The sequence below is a fragment of the Palaemon carinicauda genome, chromosome 8 (genome assembly GCF_036898095.1).
Source record: "Palaemon carinicauda isolate YSFRI2023 chromosome 8, ASM3689809v2, whole genome shotgun sequence".
In the NCBI taxonomy this organism is placed as follows: domain Eukaryota; kingdom Metazoa; phylum Arthropoda; class Malacostraca; order Decapoda; family Palaemonidae; genus Palaemon; species Palaemon carinicauda.
Window position 1 is genome coordinate 8,372,452 of NC_090732.1, and position 17,467 is coordinate 8,389,918.

Below are 17,467 nucleotides of genomic sequence, written 5' to 3' on the forward strand. Positions count from 1 at the left end.
CGGCTAGGCTGATAAAAGGCATTAAATTTCGGGAGAGAATAAGTCCTGCACTGATCGATCTACATTGGTTACCTGTTAAGGCTAGAATTGAATTTAAAATTTGCTTGTTGACTCACAAAGCACTTACAAGTGATAAGCCTAAATGTCTTCGTGATTGCCTGGTCCCCTACCCTGAAGCTACCAGCGCTGCTGTAAGAGTTAGACATGCAGATGACCCACATAGACTATTCGAAATTAGTGTGAATCATGCAATAGGAGGAAGAACGTTCAGTTATGCTGCACCGAGACTCTTTAACGACCTTCCACTCGATATCAAGAATAGCAATAATGTGGCAGCTTTCAAGAAAAACCTGAAGACTTATCTTTTTAGAAAGTGTTATAATAGTGACCTGAAAACTATTAAGCCTGAATACAAATGCTAGCGAAATAACTGATAACGATACAGAGCAAAATATTAACTGGAAAGGAATTATTTTTTCACACACCAAGGCCCGCCTGAACAGACCTTTAGTGTTTGATGGAGGGCGAGAAATAAAACCGTAAAAGTAAGAGTAAGTAAGTAAGTAAACTGGAATAAAAATATATTTGTTGCATCAGAAATAGTGTAGTTTCAACGAATATAACGTTTATTTTGACCGCAAACCATCCGATTTAGAGATTTACTATGTAATTGGAGTTAAAACAACAAGTTGTTCCAGAATGCAGAAAGACCCTACTTCATCCCAACAATTATGGGGGACACCAGGTGGGAATCGGAGTTTTGTGTGTGGGGGGGGGGGCTGTCAAATGATATTTGCAATAAATGAATACTTATCCTTCCACCACCCCTCCCCCTATACCCCTATCAAGCCCTACCGGAGGGGGGCTCCGCCCCTTCTTAAGGCCATAGTGATTATCAGGGCACTACTGAACCTAAGGAAACCCACCTAACCTAGCATAGGGGCCCTGTATACCTACCTAGGCCTACGGGGGGGGGGGGGGGGACCCCCTTAAGGCCACAGTGATTTTCGGGACACTACCAAACCCAATACAACCACCTAACCCAGGGCCCTGTACCCCTACCTAGGCCTAGCCCCTGCTCTCCCCCCCCCCCCCCCCCCCCCCCGCTTTACAGCCACTACCTAACACATCCATCAAACCAAATCCAAAGTGATGGTACTGCTGTATACATCGTTATACTATCACCATTATAATATACTCTATAAATTAATGAAGCTTACCTTAAACTGTTGGTTCATAAAGATGTGCTGCTACTTTGAGGAAAACGTGAAGCCGTTGGGAAGGTTCCTTGGCATGCAGGACAATTTTTATTTTGTAAAATTAAATTTTGTCTCTAGCACAAATGCACTAGTTTTTCAACAAATTCATTGTAAGTTAGGAAACAGTCAGGACAAGAAGATGGAATTTCAACTTCTTGTGCAACATGAGATGACGTGCTTTCTATGGTCTCCATGTCTAAGAACGAAATGAAATGCCTGGGAAGATGATGTATTGTCGCGCTGTGATTGGCCAAACATTTATGACATAGTGGACAGGCGCTGTGATTGGCCAAATGTGTAAGACTTCATAGTGGACTAGTTTGTTAGTGGATTATAGTGGTTACAGGGCTCATTTAAGCAAATACAAGACACAGTCAACAATAACAACAGACTTAGAAAAAATCTAGGAGGAAGTTAGAGTAGCGTGAGTTTGATCGTCGATATATAAAGAACTAGGCATTTGCGACAGATAATATTTTACAGAAATACTACTAAAGACTTGCTTTACTCGGGAAATATATTATTATAATAGATTTCCCATAATGGATGAAACTGTAATAACACCTTATAAACTGTAAAATTGGTATATATGGGGGTGTATGTATGATAAAGGCGGTAATTTTTCGTAGTAAACCCACCCAGCACTTTTTTCATGAAAAAATATTATTTTCGTTAGTTTTCTTGTTTGTTGTGTTCTGATGTTATTAACTTCCGCAAATGTATCGTTTTCCAACTATCACACCCAACAGTAATTTAGAGAACATCAGTTTGGGTACTGAAAAATAACAAATAGCGGAAGAGAATAATGGCAAAAACATAGCGAAACAAGAAAAATAATGAAAAAAAAATTTTTCATGAAAAAATATGAGGAACAACACTTAACGAAAACTATCATTGGCTCGTTTTCTTCTGAGTCCCGTTCTGGAATCCCCTTGAAAATTACTGAAATCCTCTACAATATCACTGCAAACCCCGAGAAATTGATAAATTATGTTTTTATTAATTTACATTATTTTTTAGTAAATTAATTGAATGAAATGTGTATTTTAAAGCATTTTTCTATATAACCTTTACACAATATATAAAAGGGTACAGAACCTAACAAACCCACCTAACCTAACCTAACCTAACCTAACCTAGTAGTTCCCAGGTCATAACCCCTAGGCGGGGCCAAGCCCCTGGACCACCTTCTCAGGTCACAAACCTTTCCAGGTTACAACCCCTAGCTAAGGTTCTACCTGCAAATATATAAAAAATATAAACGCTAAAATAAAAATAAATTTACTGTGACACTGCCAGCAATGACGATCAGGTCGCAAAGAACACGGTTTGTAACACTTCGGGCAAGTTATTTCTAAAGGAAGCACACCGTGATTACGCAAAGATTTTAAAGTTTCTTCTTTATTTGTTAAAAATAGTTTAATAGCCACGTGTTGGGTAAATTCACAACCAGTACACAGAGTCGCCATCACTGAACTAATGAACGGTCAAGGGACCAACCGATCACCAGAGGGCAAGGAATGCTTTGTAATTTGGAAATGAGCAGGCTTCACGGATATGCATGAATAACGTTTTTCATCAAAGACCAATGAAATGGTGAGATTATAATGTATCTAGATTCTGATAGGCCAATTCATATTACAGAGCCTGCAAAACGGGAGAAGAAAAAACTTTTCACGCACACGCAGTAAGGTCAAGGATAACCACGACTTCGGCGCAGTCAGGCAAAAATTATCACAGTGCGCAGAGGGGTGGAGCTTAATAGAATAGGAACGAGTATACGAAGTAACAGGAGCTACTCTCCTTGTCACTGTGAAGTTAAAAAAGGGACTTAGAAAAAAATCTTCTTTAACCGTAAGTTAATTGAATTTTTTTCTCTTATTATGTAATTGTGAGGATAATGTGTTGACAAGAATTGAATTTTTTTCACGTGGTTTATCTGACAAAAATACATATAACAACAAAAGCGCGGGGTGGGTTTATTACGAAAAATTACCATAACGGCTACCTGTATATATGATGACGGCTGACTAAGTATAAACGAGTGTAAGGGGGTAACGCCCCCGTTAGTTAAGTACGTAAGGACAAGGCTTGTAGGTTGCGTTAGGGGGGTTAGTTTAGGAGCTAGTGGAGGAACTGGCCGCTAATATACAAAGGTTCGGATATACGATACTTTAATTTCTAGCTAAATGAAATTCAGGAACCATATATTTTTCTTACTCGTTATGTTGTGTTTTATACATTTCTGACTTTGAGTTTTGTGCAAACCACCCATTTATGAGTTATCTTAGTTTTCCCATTTTGGGGGATCAGAGTGTGAAACCAAATTTTTGGGTGGTGAAACACTAAGGGCTCTCACACACTGGTGAATTACGTGAATGGCGGCTTACACTTTTGTATTAAAACTATATTAAAACAATATCTTTTACGGCTTGAAAAAAGGGCATTTAGTGTAATTGTAGGTGTTTTGAATGAGCATGATAGGGATTTTTGGTAGAAAGCCCTAGTTTATGAGTTATGGTGGGCCGTCTATCAAGTAAAAGTAATGGGAAATGGTCATAACATTGGAGTTTGTTCCGTAACTATAATACAAACCATGCTATTTAATAGGGGTATTACTTTCGGCGCAGCTGAAATGACGAGCCGTTAAAATTTAACGAGGGTTTACTACCCACACCGCTAGTTAGCGGGGGTAGGGGAGGGTAGCAAGCTAACTCCCCCCCTCACACACACCTGTGCTTGAGCTCACTTTACTTTTGGCTCGGAGCGAGAATGGTTGTTTCCTCTTTCTCTCTCCTCACCTATTTTGGACTGCCATTGTCTTTTTACTTACTTTTTCTTATACTTGTAAATGTATATGTAAACATTCTTAATGTTTATGTATATAAGTGTATAGAAATGTAGTAAGTTTTCTTTTCAGTGTTTGTGCTGTGTGTGTGATATACGACAACGACACTTGCGTAGTAGCAAGGCCAGCACAGTTCAACTTCGTGGGGAATGGCCTCTCCCTCTCTGGTCCATCGGTCTTCCCATCGGCATATATCCGTTAACTCGGCCGCCGCAGGGGAATCGTCATGTGGCCTTTTAAAGATTGACTACGGTCTCTCTCGTCTCGAGGTCGTTCACCTTTAATACAACAACGTGCTATTGCAGAAGCTCCTTTCCCGTGTGCGGGTTAGGTTGCTATTCCGTTTGTTTGTCTCAATTATTTTTAGTGAAATCTAATTGTATTTTAACTTTTTAGCTTTCTCCGCGGGGGACACTTTCCTTCCTGGGGGTTAGTGGTTCTCACTATTAGTGACTTTTTAGATGATTTGAATAATTATAATTCTGTTTTTATTACAGTTACTCCGCTCCCCCCCTTCTCCCGTGGATGTCATCTGGGGGAAGGGAGGGCGCATACTTAATTCTTATTTTATGTTATTCCCTCGGGGTTCCTCTTCGGAGTTCCTCTCTAGGGAATTTCTGTTAAATAATTATTTAATTTTATTTTCCCAGTTAACTATGCAGTTTTTCTTCGTTCGACTAAAGAGTGGCAACGAAGCAGAGCTGTCCTGTTCATGCCTGCGGAATCTGCTGCCACTGCTGTCCCTCAGAGGACATCGTCATGGGCGTCATCCCTTCTCTTAGAAGTACTCCCCTGACAACATGGCCAGCACTTCAGATCATCTTAGAACGCTGAAGGAGGTTTGCCTCCAGGGGTTGGACAACTTCCCTTCCGAGGGAGGTTTCCTCCCCAGGTGTGAGGTTGTTTTCTCCCTTCAGAGGGAGAACTTCCCATACCTTAATAAATTCATCGCCTCCGACTGCTGTTGCTGCCCTTCGGCCAGACTTCTCTCCCCCCTTGCTGAGTTTCTCTTCCTTCAGGGGTGGAGCACAGTCTTGGCAAGTCTCTTCTACGAAGTGTTTACCTCTCTCGTTCACGAGAGAGGCCACTCATAGAGACTCCTCTTCGGAGGATCGCTACTGCCAAGGTCAACTTGCTGATCCACCGGCCCTAAGGGGCATCATCACGAGTGTCTTAAAGTCTCTTCTACGAAGTGTCACCTCTCTCGTTCGCGAGAGAGGCCACTCATAGAGACTCCTCTTCGGAGGATCGCTACTGATAAGGTCAGCTTGCTGATGCAATGGCCCTAAGGGGCGTCACCACGAGTGTCTTCAAGTCTCTTCTACGAAGTAGTCACCTCTCTCGTTTGCGGGAGAGGCCTCTCATAGAGACACCTCCTCGGAGGATCCAGCTCACCTTCCAGTGACCTACCGATCTACCAGCGCAACCTTGTGCTGCAACGTAGTCCTTTGGACTTCGGTCCTGGACTCTAACACGGACCTTTTACAGTCCCATCGGTGAATGCTCGCCTTTCCAAAGGGCACATCCCAGTTCCTGATCGTCCTGCTAGCTGACCTACCAATCTACCAGCGCAACCTTGCACTGTAACGAAGGACTTCGGTGCTGGATTCTAAAGCAGACCTGCTTACGGTCTCCATCGGGGGATGCTCGACCTTTTTAAAGGGCACATCCCAGTTCCTGATCGTCCTGCCAGCTGACCCTCCAACCTACTAGCGCTACCTTCGCGCGCTCACTCGCTGATCTTATGCGCGCAAGCGCCGACGATCTTCTTACGCGCGCAAGTGCCGGCGATCTTCTTACGCGCTCAAGCGCCGGCGATCTTCTTACGTGCGCAAGCGCCGACAATCTTTTTACGCGCGCAAAAAGATCCTGCACGTACGCCAATAGTCTACCGTGCAAGTGCACCGACGGCCTTACGCGGGGGCGCGCTCCGACGTCCTTCGTGTGTGCGTGCTCCAATAATCTTGAGTGCAAGCAAACAGCTTTCCGTGCTCTCTGACGGTCTTTAACGTGCGGGTGCCGATGGTCTTCCGCACGCACGCGCCAACAATCTCCACGTAGTACTCTCACGCACGCGCCAATGCTACCACTCTTGCGCAACCAGTCACACGCTTCAGTGTGTTCTAGGGAGAATGCACAAACTACACAGTGCCTTACGGCGCGCCAGCGATCTTCCTCACTTTCCTGCGCCCTCTGGCGCAGTTACGGTCCCCGGATTCATACGCCAGCTCTTGCCAAAGAGTCAAGGCTCACAGATCCAATGCACCAGCTCTTCTAAGAACCAGCGCTTGCCTGCTCTCCAGGCAGATATTAAGCACCAGCACCATCCTGTGTGCCATCGCTCCAGACTCACCTACACACTTGCGCAATTGTCAGTAAAAAGGAGTAAAACTTTTTGGACAGGTCACCATTGCCCCATTCTTCCCCGCAAGCACATAAACATTGCCACCTGGAAAAGAGGAATAAGGCTCCACAGAGGATTCAAGATCCCGAAGATTCCATCCTACAAGGGAATCGAATCGGGGAATCCTTGGTCCCTGTCTCTTCTAAAGTTTCTTTTTTCCTTGACAGACCAGCGGCAGCAAACAGGAAAGCATCAACAGACTGATCTCTAGATTGCTGTTTGCTGATGGCTAGTTCACAGTTTACTGATCGCTAGGTCTCCGATCACTAGATCGCCAATTGCTAGCTCAATGCTGATCGGTGACCTCTAGTCCCTCTGATGACTAACGATATCCAATTGCTAGCATTTCCAATCATCGATTGCTAGTCAATAAACAGTCATCAGCTTGCTGATCACTAGATCACCGGTGGGCAGCTCATCTTTCTTCGATCATTGAACTCAGCTCGCTGATCTCTGACCAGCCCATCTTCAGCTTGCTCATCTCTGACCAAACAGGGGGGATCATAATCAGCTGGCTGTTCTCGAACTCACCATCGGCACACAGACCACCGATTCATGGTCATCGGTTTTTTGCCAGCAGTTCGTGACTCGAACTTAATAGTCAATCGCTTCCTGTAGTTCCTAGATCAGAAGTTATATAACATACTTCTCGCTACTGGCCGTTTGCCATCTCGCTAAAGTGATCGGCAAACGTTCGACAACCCTCATCAACGGCATGCTAACAGGGAACTACATGCGAGCACTCTCCAACTGCACAGTATCCACGATACCCACCATTGATTAACATTCGCCAGATTAATTCTTTTCTAAGGAATAGCATCAATCCCATCAGGGCGCGTGGTAAGGCTAAGCGTGGCCTTCCTTCTAAAGAAATTCTCTCTCAGAGAAGAATCCTTACACTGGATATCGCTCCTGTTTCTTTACGACACGAGTCAAGATTCCAGCGTTGACAATCTTCCATACGAAAGGATCACCAAGGAGCTGTCCCTTTGGGTCGATGTCCACTCCATGTTGGAGTTCGATCGAGGGTTAAGACCTCAGGTCTTCATTTGCACACTGGACCTTAAGGACACTTACTCCCAGGTCCAAACCCTCCATCTAGGAAGGTGGGGAGATTCAGTCTAGACAAACAAGAAACATCAGTTCAAGGCACTGTGCTTTGGTCTTTCCATTACACCCGTCCTGGTCTCACAGGATCGGCTTCCGTCTCCGCTCTCTCGGGACGACTGACTGACCTTAGCAGACTCAGTGGCAACCTTGCATTAACACTGGAATTTCTGAAGTCCTTTTACCAAGATCCAGTGATCAGGGTAAACCTACAGAATCTTCCCTACTTCCCTCCCAGGAGACTGGTGTATCTGGGAATGATTCTAAAAACCAATCTTCACAAAAACTTTCGCGAAACGAGAACGACTTCCATTCCAGGAGACTGAAGTCGGAAAATGAAGAAAGGAGGGACCATAGTACTGCACCACACGACCTCAGCCCTCTGTACAGAGCCCGAAGGTACCTTCACTTAGATCTCTTAAGAGATGAAGGCCAACTTTCTGATCCTTCAACAACCTCATCGGTTCCTAACAGACCACTCAGTGATGTAATGGACGACACACCGCACACCACATAGAGACTCACATCGACAAGCAAATAGGATCTGGCTTGTAGAATCTTCCCATCTAATAGTATAAACACTAAGATGGGCCAAAGTCCATTCGGTACCACTTTCAGCCCGCTTCATTCCAGACTGGAAGAACAGGCTTGCCGACAATCTGTGCACAGCATCTCAGATAGGTATACCGAATGGACTTTGGATCGCCATGTAGCCGACAAAGTCCCGACTTTACGAGGTCCTCCAACTAGGGGCTCTGTTCACAATGCCCCTGAACCTCAGGCTACCGATGCTCACCAGCCCTAGACCCCAAGGCTCTCTGGCAACAACGGTGGGTACAACAATGACGTTTACGTCTCATCCCTGTTTTATCTGTAGAAGGGCACTCAACAAGGCTAGAACATCGGTCAACCTCTCAAGGACTCTCCTAGCTCCGCTATGGCATTATGCAGAAAGGTCTCCAAACCTTTTGCAGCTCCTGATAGAGCCTCCAAGAGAACCCTCTCCACATATCAGACAACCCACTTCGACACTTACCACAAGCTATAGCTTTGCTATGAGTATACGCCTGAAGACTACCCAATACAGTACCTCTTTGCGAAGAGGTTGTCTAGATACCTGAGGAGTTCCTCAGCATCAGTCTACCAGGCAGTATCACGTCTTGTGGGGTGGGCATCATGGGAGTGTCTCTTCTCTCGATACCTCGATTCCAGCAATAGCGAAATCCTTAAGTATATGCAAGAGGAAAAGATCCCCTATTCAGTTTTGACAGGTAAAGATGATCACTCAACCTTGATCCTTCACCTTCATACTGAAAGAAAGGGACACCCTTTCATCGATAGACTTTTCCTAACTCATACGGACTTACTACTTGCCTTTCCCCTGTCGGAATTGAGACCTTCCTCTCAGAACATAGTTCAATCTCCGATCCCTCCTCCTTGTGTTCCACTTCACCAGGCAACAAATTTCCTCCTGATTTAAGAACACAATGTTCCTACACACTCGGACAGCAACCATACGAGTTAAGGAACTTCATGGTCTCTCTTTCGACATTGCCCATTATTAAGAAGGGCGAAAGACAAGGTTCAGTTTCGTCCCTGAGTATGTCACCAGACACAGTCTCCAGAGGTGATGGATCCTACACAAGTCTCAACTAGGTAACGGTCGATCCAGATCATCCGTTACTGTACCCAGGGTAAGGTATGAGTCTTTACTTAAAGAAAACGGCAACAGCCCACCCGGGTCCCTTCTCTTGTCATCAGCACTGGGAGAGACTAGAGGAGGATCACCAAAACATCATCTCGACATGACAACTCACAGTGTCAAGGGTATAGCTATGCCCCTGGTCCTTCTTAGCAGATTACTCTGTGACGCAGGTTTTACAAGAAAGGATGCGAATGCTCCAGGTGACTTTCACAACCTTTCTCCTGCAAGACGTGACCCACAGGAACTCGATACGATCTCTATCGGTTCGGTGGTGGCTGCACAACAGCTGGTTGTATACCTCAAGCTCCTTATTGGACAAGTAGCAGAAGGTTGAGGGCTCTGTTACCCGGTTTTTGTCTGCATGAATGAAAAGATTTGACTGGCTCTTATTCTTTCCTTCATCCTACCCTCTCGTGGGGAAAGCAGCATCCTGGGTTCTTTGCATAAGCTGACCTCAAACCACTCCAGGTAAACCATGCTCCCATGTGTACCTAGTATTAAGCTAATACTGTCGCGTCCCCATACCCTGGCGAGTTGGTATTGGGAAAGTCTTGGTTACATAAGGTTTTTCCTACAGACTCGGAATAACTTTACCTAGACAGTCACACTTCTGCATGTCTCAACACACAGCTTGCCTAGGCCGCGGACCTTTCGTAGCAAGCTTTTAACAAGGGCAGGGACTCCTTATTTTTTAGTACAGTACAGTACTAACATACTCAGATAAGGAGCCCTCGGGCAAAGCCAAAAGCCAGATTGGCAGGGACGTCCACCCTTCCTAATGGGTGAGTCACCCCTAATAAATAGCGTGGTTTGTATTCGAGTTATAGAACAAATGACAAATTTGTAGATAATTTGTATTTTTCCTAACTATGCAAACCTTAGCTATTTATACAAACTTGCCCGCAATCCCTATCTCCCTTGAAGTCCTACCTCCAAGCAAAGTGACTAAATCACAGGTGTGTGAACTAGTGGTGTGGGTAGTTAACTGTTGCTAAATTTTAATGGCTCGTCATTTCAGCTCCGCCAATAATATAACCCCTAATAAATAGCTAAGGTTTGTATTGTTAGGAAAAATACAAATTATTTATGAATTTGTCGTTTTTCAGCTTTGGTCCTCCTTGGGGCTTATGGGGTTTGCCCTCCAAGGAGGTTTTTGCTTGATTACATCCGATTGGGTGTTGCTGTCAAGCAATCGTTGTCACCGTTAGAGGTTGATCATCTGTCTCTTGTCGACATGTCAGAGGTATCCAATGCGGTTTCACCCATCTCCTCTTCCACTCCAGACTCTACGGTAGCTGACGGCTTAGTTTCCCCAGTTCCTGATCAACCTACGAGGGGGAAACTAAGTCCATCGTCAGTCTCTCCTGCTAGTGTTTCTCTTTCTCCGGGGAGCTCACTTACAGAGACTCCTCTTCGGAGGACTGCTGAAGGTCAGCTTGCTGATCTAACGGCCCCCAGAGGGTACATCCGCTGGAAGGCTCGCCTTCCTCTTCGCCATAGAGGCCTTCCTTCACCTGCGTTAAGGAGGCGCCTCTATGGTTCAACGTCCTCTATGCAGTCCCCCGCAGAGGAGCCTCTAGACCGATCATCCCTCACTGCACCTGCATTGGTCCTGGACCTCTGCAGATCGTTTGCGATCACCTTCGGTGGAAGGTCATCCTTTTAAAGGACACGTTGACCTTCCACCCGACAGACCTGCCGTCGCCGTTCCTGCATAGGCCTAGCAAGGCTCCACCTGAACGTGCTATTACGCGCTCACGAAACCTGACAAGCGCTCATCAGTAGCTGTCATGCCCCATCGCTACAGCAAGCTGATCTTCCCTCTCACCCTCTCCCAGGGCATCGTCAAGTGCGTATGCGCCAATATTCGCATACGCTCCAACAAGAGCATAGCTCTACCACGCGCCATGCGCGCCCTCTTGCGTATATGCGGCAACAATCTCCTGTGCACACTGGTCCCACGCGCCAACGATCTTCTACGCACCAGCGCCCACATGCGCGCCAACACTCACCTGCGCACCAACATTCAGTGCGCCATTGTTCTCCTGCACGTGCGCATACATTCCCTACAATATACTCATCTGCGCGCCATGCTACGCACCAGCCTACTTACGCGCAAGGTAAAACCTGCACACCAACTTTCTCCTGATAGCAGGCCTACAGATGACTCAGCCATGCTGCCTTCACCCGCGCGCCATCCCTTACCAACACGCCAGCGCTCACCTGTGCGCATCCACAAGGATATACACGCGTGCCATGCGCATGCTCGCCAACCCTCTCCTAAGGATGCGCGCCAACATTCTCCCGCGCGCCCAGCATAAGTCTACTGCATGCCTGCGCGCTAGGGAGCATTCTCCTGCGCACGCACCCCAAGCCTTTACTAGATGCGCGCGAACACACTACCGTGCACATCATGATTCTCCTGCGCGCCTGCGTGCACCATCAGTCTCCCGCACGCGAGCCCCGATATTTTCCCTCGCGCGCGCGAGCCCTGATATTTTCCCTTGCGCGCGTGAGCGTCAATATCTTTCCGTGCGCAAGTCTACGCATCACAAGGAACGACGTCTGGCAAGGTCGCCATCGCCTCATTCCCCTCCCCGCAAGCGCATACCACTGCGCATTGTGGGAGAAGGGAAACTTTCATAGGGGTTCGGTATCCCAAAGCTACCGCAGGCGAACCTACCTATTCCAGTGACTCCTCCCAGGGATCCTTCAATCCTTTTCCCTTCAAGGGGTATGTCCGACAGTGCGTCTGTCAGCCAACAGCCCTGGTTCGGTGCCCTGATGAGAGCCGTATCTCAGGCTTTCAAGCCTGTCCTCTCTGAATTGGGACACGGAACCATGGCTTCCTCTTCCCCACTGAAGAGGAAAAGAGGAGTTCTAGACGCGGTCACTTCCCCGAGGACGAAACTGACTCCACGCAGAACTTCGGGGCAAATTCCTCCTGTTCCTCGGACTGCCTCTCCTTCCCTTTCAGACGAAGATTTCCCGTTTCTAAGGGAATTACGCGAAGAGAGACTTTCCCCCATCGCACCAGTGGAGGAAACCTCTCCGCGCCGAGAGTTCCACAGTCAGGGATTAGAAGGAACATGCCACCCTCTTCAATGTTGGAGTCTTACATCCTTCCCAGGAAGGAATCCAAAGACTCCAAAACATTGCCTAAGTCCTCCACTAGGGCTAGGATGGAGCCAGTTAGCCACTCAGGGAATGTCCGTGATTCTCCCCAAGAAGAACCTTCGAGGATAGAGGGAGACTTTGCTGCAAGTCCTACAACAGGAGGAGACCAGCAAGAGTCAGAACACGCATTTTGGTAAGTTCCAACTCTTAATGAGGGCTCTCAACGGGTTTTCCTACCCAGAGATCCCTCCTCGAGAGGGCAAAGACACGGTCTTAGACCGCGTCTTTGGTACTCAAAAGCCCTCTAAGGCCAGTGCAGGCCTGCCCTGGTCTCAAGGGGTAAAGAGTACCAGGGACAATATCTCCCAGCAGCTCTCCATGATGTCCTCTCCTACCGTTCCGGTACCACCAACAAGCTCCTCCCACCTCCTCGCGTACAGCAGAGGAGGTACTTCGAGATCCTAGAGGAGCCTTGTCTAGCTCTTCCACTTCACCACTTGCTGGAAGAGCTAACCAGGAGAGTCCATCTTGAGAGACTCTCCAACCGGCAGGTCTCATTCTCGGCAGCCGAGATCTTCAATCAGGAGAAGGTCGCAAAGTGTGCTATGCAAGCTACTTCGTGGCTCGATATCTGGTTGGGGACCTTAGGTATCCTGATACGTTCTGAGGATTTCTCCAAGGAACGTACCAGGAAAGTTATGGAAACCTTCCTTCTCTCTGGTACTCGCACGATCGAGTTTCTGGCCCACCAAGTCTCAAACTTATGGGCAAATACCATCCTGAAAAGTCGGGATGCAGTAGCTGAGAGATTCCATCAGAAGGTCCCTAGCGCCGAGATCAGTAGGCTCAGACTTCTCCATGGAGGGGTCTGCCCTTTTCGAGCCTAAGTATGTGGAACATGCCGCTGAGAGGTGGAGAAAGTCGCGTCAAGGCTCCCTCCTTCATAGGGCTTCAACATCCAAGCTCTATAAGCCTCCAGCTCCACAGCAGTCCCTTCCAGCCAAGACCACTACGACGACAACAGCAGCGAAGACGATGGTGTCTAACCCATTTCCTGTCAAAGAAAGGAAAGGCAATAAGTCCTCCAGGGGAGGCAAAAATCCTAGAGGGAGCAGCCGAGGCTGCAAACGCTAGGATAGGCAGTCCCCCTGCATTTTCACCAGGGGGGTATGCCTACAAAGTTGCTCAAACATGTGGAAGCAACTCGGGGCCGATTTCTGGACAATCTCTGTGATCAGTCTAGGATATCGCGTCCCGTTCATAACATCTCTACATCCCCTGACCAGGAATCCAGTGTCATTTAACTCCCTTGCACTGTTGAAGAAGGGCACTCTCCAAGTGGTCCTTGACGGATCCCCAGGCTTCTTCAGTCAACTCTTTCTTGTAAGGAAGGCGTCTGGAGGCTGGAGACCAGCCATCGACCTCTCAGCTCTGAACAAACTCCGTTCAGCATGGAGACGGCAGGCACGGTCAGACTAGCAGTAAGACCGCAAGACTTCATGTGGACACTGGACCTAAAGGACACGTACTTCCAGATCACAGTCCATCCGTCTTCAAGGAAGTACTTAAGATTCAGCCTGGACAACAGAAAATACCAGTTCAAGGTGCTGTGCTTCGGTCTTTCCACTGCACCACAAGTCTTCACCAGAGTGTTCACCCTAGTATTTTCTTTGGCACACAGGATTGGCATCCTTCTCCTCCGTTATTTGGACGAGTGGTTAATCCTAGCAGACTCGGTGTCAATCCTTCTTCAACACCGAGACAAACTTCTGGGACTTTGCCAAGATCTGGGGATCATGGTGAATCTCGAGAAGTCTTCCCTGCTTCCAACTCAAAGACTGGTATACTTAGGCATGATTATAGACACCACTCTCCATAAAGCCTTCCCATCAGACGACAGGATAGCAAGGCTGAGGAAGGTCGCAAGATCTTTTCTCAGACGAGAAGAACTTTCAGCCAAATTGTGGTTACGTCTCCTCGGTCACCTTTCATCGCTGGCCCGTCTAGTTCCCAATGGTCGCCTCAGGATGATATCCCTCCAGTGGCAACTCGAAGTCCCGGTGGAATCAAGCTTATGATTCCCTGGACATCCAGATCCCCATGGGACCTACAGAACTGACGGACCTCCAGTGGTGGGTGGCAGACGAGAATCTACGAAAGGGAGTGGATCTTCTCGTCCTCCCCCCGGATTTGATGCTGTTTTCAAACGCTTCAAAAAAAGGGTGGTGGGGCCCACGTGCTGCACCACACGACCTCAGGCCTATGGTCAGAGTCAGAAAAGTACCTCCACATAAATCTCCTAAAGATGAGGGCTGTCTTTCTAGCCCTTCAACAGTTCCAACAGTACCTGGCAAGTCACTCTGTGGTGGTGATGAGCAACAACACCACAGTAGTGGCCTACATCAACAAGCAAGGAGGTACTTTTTCGCAGAAACTATCCCTTCTAGCAGTTGAGATACTGAGATGGGCCAAAATCCACTCGCTACCACTGTCGGCACGCTTCATTCCGGGCAAAAGGAATATGTTCGCCGACAATCTGAGCAGAGCATCTCAGATAGTGAGTACCGAGTGGTCTTTGGATCATCTAGTAGCCAACAAAGTGGGGTTCTCCGACTGTGGACCTCTTCACAACGGCCCTGAACTTCAGGCTCCTGCTGTACTGTTCCCCAGTCCAAGACCCCAAGGCTCTCTGTCAAGATGCTTTCCAACAACGGTGGGACAACATCGACGTTTACGCCTTTCCCCTGTTCTGTCTGATGAGGAGGGAACTCAACAAGACCAGAACATTGGTCAATCTTTCAATGACTCTCATAGCTCTGCTATGGCATCACGCAGAATGGTTCCGGGACCTTCTGCAACTCTTAACGGAGCCTCCAAGAGAACTCCCTCTACGACACAATCTACTCAATCAACCATGCGCCAACATCTTCCACAAAGCCATAGCTTCACTACGACTTCACGCCTGGAGACTATCCAGCATTCCCTCTCTGAGAGAGGATTTTCACAAGAAGTTGTGATCAGGATGTCTGGACATCTGCGAAAGTCATCAGCAGCAGTCTACCAGGCAAAGTGGAAAGTCTTTTGTGGTTGGTGTTGTTGAAGGGGTATATCTCCACTCGATGCCACTATTCCAGCAATAGTGGAGTTCCTCGTGCATTTGCGTGAAGAAATGCGCCTCTCAGTCTCGGCAGTGAAAGACTATATCGCTCAGCCTTAAGCCTCGCCTTCAGACTGAAAGGAATGGACGTTTCTTAATCGCTAGAACTTTCTCTACTCATACGTAGTTATGAACTTACCCGTCCCCAGTCGGAAGTGAGACATCCCCCATGGAATGTGGTTCGAGTTCTCAGGTCTCTTAAGAGACCTCCCTATGAACCATTACGTCAGGCATCAGATTGCCACCTAACTTGGAAGACGGTGTTCCTGCTAGCTTTGGCCTCGGCCAAGCGAGTCAGCGAACTTCATGGTCTCTCGTATGACATCGCCCATTCAAGGGGATGGAGGGAGGTAACGTTCAGCTTCGTCCCTGAGTTTATTGCTAAGACTCAGAACCTGGGAGTAGCGGATCCTCAATTCGACTCCTTCCGGATTTCTAGTCTCCGCACTGTAACAGATGACCCAGACCATCTCTTACTATACCCAGTAAGGAGCTTGAGGCTGTACCTCAAGAGTACAGCTGCAACCCGTCCTCGTGTGCCAGCACTATTCGTCAGTACAGGAAGGACTAAGAGGAGGGTCACCAAGAACACCATCTCTGCATGGATTTGCAGGGTCATTGACCTGGCACTGAATCAGGACCCTCCTCCGTCACATCGCCCTAGAGCACATGATGTCAGGGGTATAGCTATGTCCCTGGCCTTCAAAAGAAATTTTTCAGTGACGCAGGTTCTTCAAGCGTGGGTGTGGAAATGACAGACCACGTTCACTTCCCACTACCTGTAAGACGTGACCCACAGGAGACTCGATACTTTTTCTATCGGTCCTGTGGTGGCTGCACAACAGCTGGTTGTATACCTCAAGCTCCTTATTGGACAAGTAGCAGAAGGTTAAGGGCATTGTTAGCCGGTTTTAGTCTGCATGAATGAAAAGGTTTGACTGGCCCTTATTCTTTTCTTCATCATCCCTTCTCTTGGGAAAAGCAGTATCCTTGGTTTTCTGCATAGCTGATCTCAAACCACTGCAGGTAAACCATGCTTCCTTGTGTTCCTAGTACATGTATTAAGATTAATACTGTTACATCCCCATACCCTGATGAGGTGGTATTGGGAAATTCCTAGTGTACAAGTTTTCCATCTAAAGAACTTCAGAAAAACTTTCTTGGACGAGTCACACTTCTACATACCTTCACTCACAGCTTGCTTAAGCCGCAGACCTTGCGTAGCAAGGTTTTAGCAAGGTACAGGGGCTCCTTATTTCTTGAGTGCCTACACACTCAGATAAGGAGCCCCCGGGCAAAGCCAAAAAGACAGACTGGCTGGGACGTCCACCCTTCCTAATGGGTGAGTCACCCCTATTAAATAGCGTGGTTTGTATTTCAGTTACGGAACAAATGACAAATTCGTAGATAATTTGTATTTTTCCTAATTATACAAACCTTAGCTATTTAAGCAAACTTACCCGCCAGCCCTATCCCCCTTGAAGTCCTACCTCCAAGCAAAGTGACCTCAAGCACAGGTGTGTGGGGGGTAGCAAGCTACCTTCCCCTATCCCCGCTAACTAGCGGGGTGAGTAGTAAACCCTCGTTAAGAATTAATGGCTCGTCATTTCAGGTACGCCGAAAGTAATACCCCTTTTAAATAGCTAAGGTTTGTATAGTTAGGAAAAATACATTTTCAATATTAAACTTACCCGATAATCATGTAGCTGTCAACTCCGTTGCCCGACAGAAATCTAAGGAGGGATACGCCAGCTATCACAATACTAGAAGGGGGTGTACTTACCAGCGCCACCTGTGGCCAGGTACTCAAGTACTTCTTGTTGACACCTCCTCAATTATTCCTCTGTCGTGCCTCCGGCTAGACGTTCTG

The 17,467-nt window shown here is 47.3% G+C and overlaps 1 protein-coding gene across 2 annotated transcripts in view; it reads left to right on the forward strand.

Moving 5' to 3' along the window:
- LOC137645634 (serine-rich adhesin for platelets-like) overlaps window positions 1-17,467 on the forward strand; it is a 52,003-nt gene that overhangs the window by 635 nt on the left and 33,901 nt on the right. The window contains exon 2 of one of the 2 annotated variants that reach the window (XM_068378452.1): window positions 2,904-3,113. The exons of the other annotated variant lie outside the window; for it this stretch is intronic. The gene's annotated coding sequence lies outside the window, so the exon portion shown is untranslated. The remainder of the gene's footprint in view (window positions 1-2,903; window positions 3,114-17,467) is intronic. 2 annotated transcript variants of the gene reach the window in all.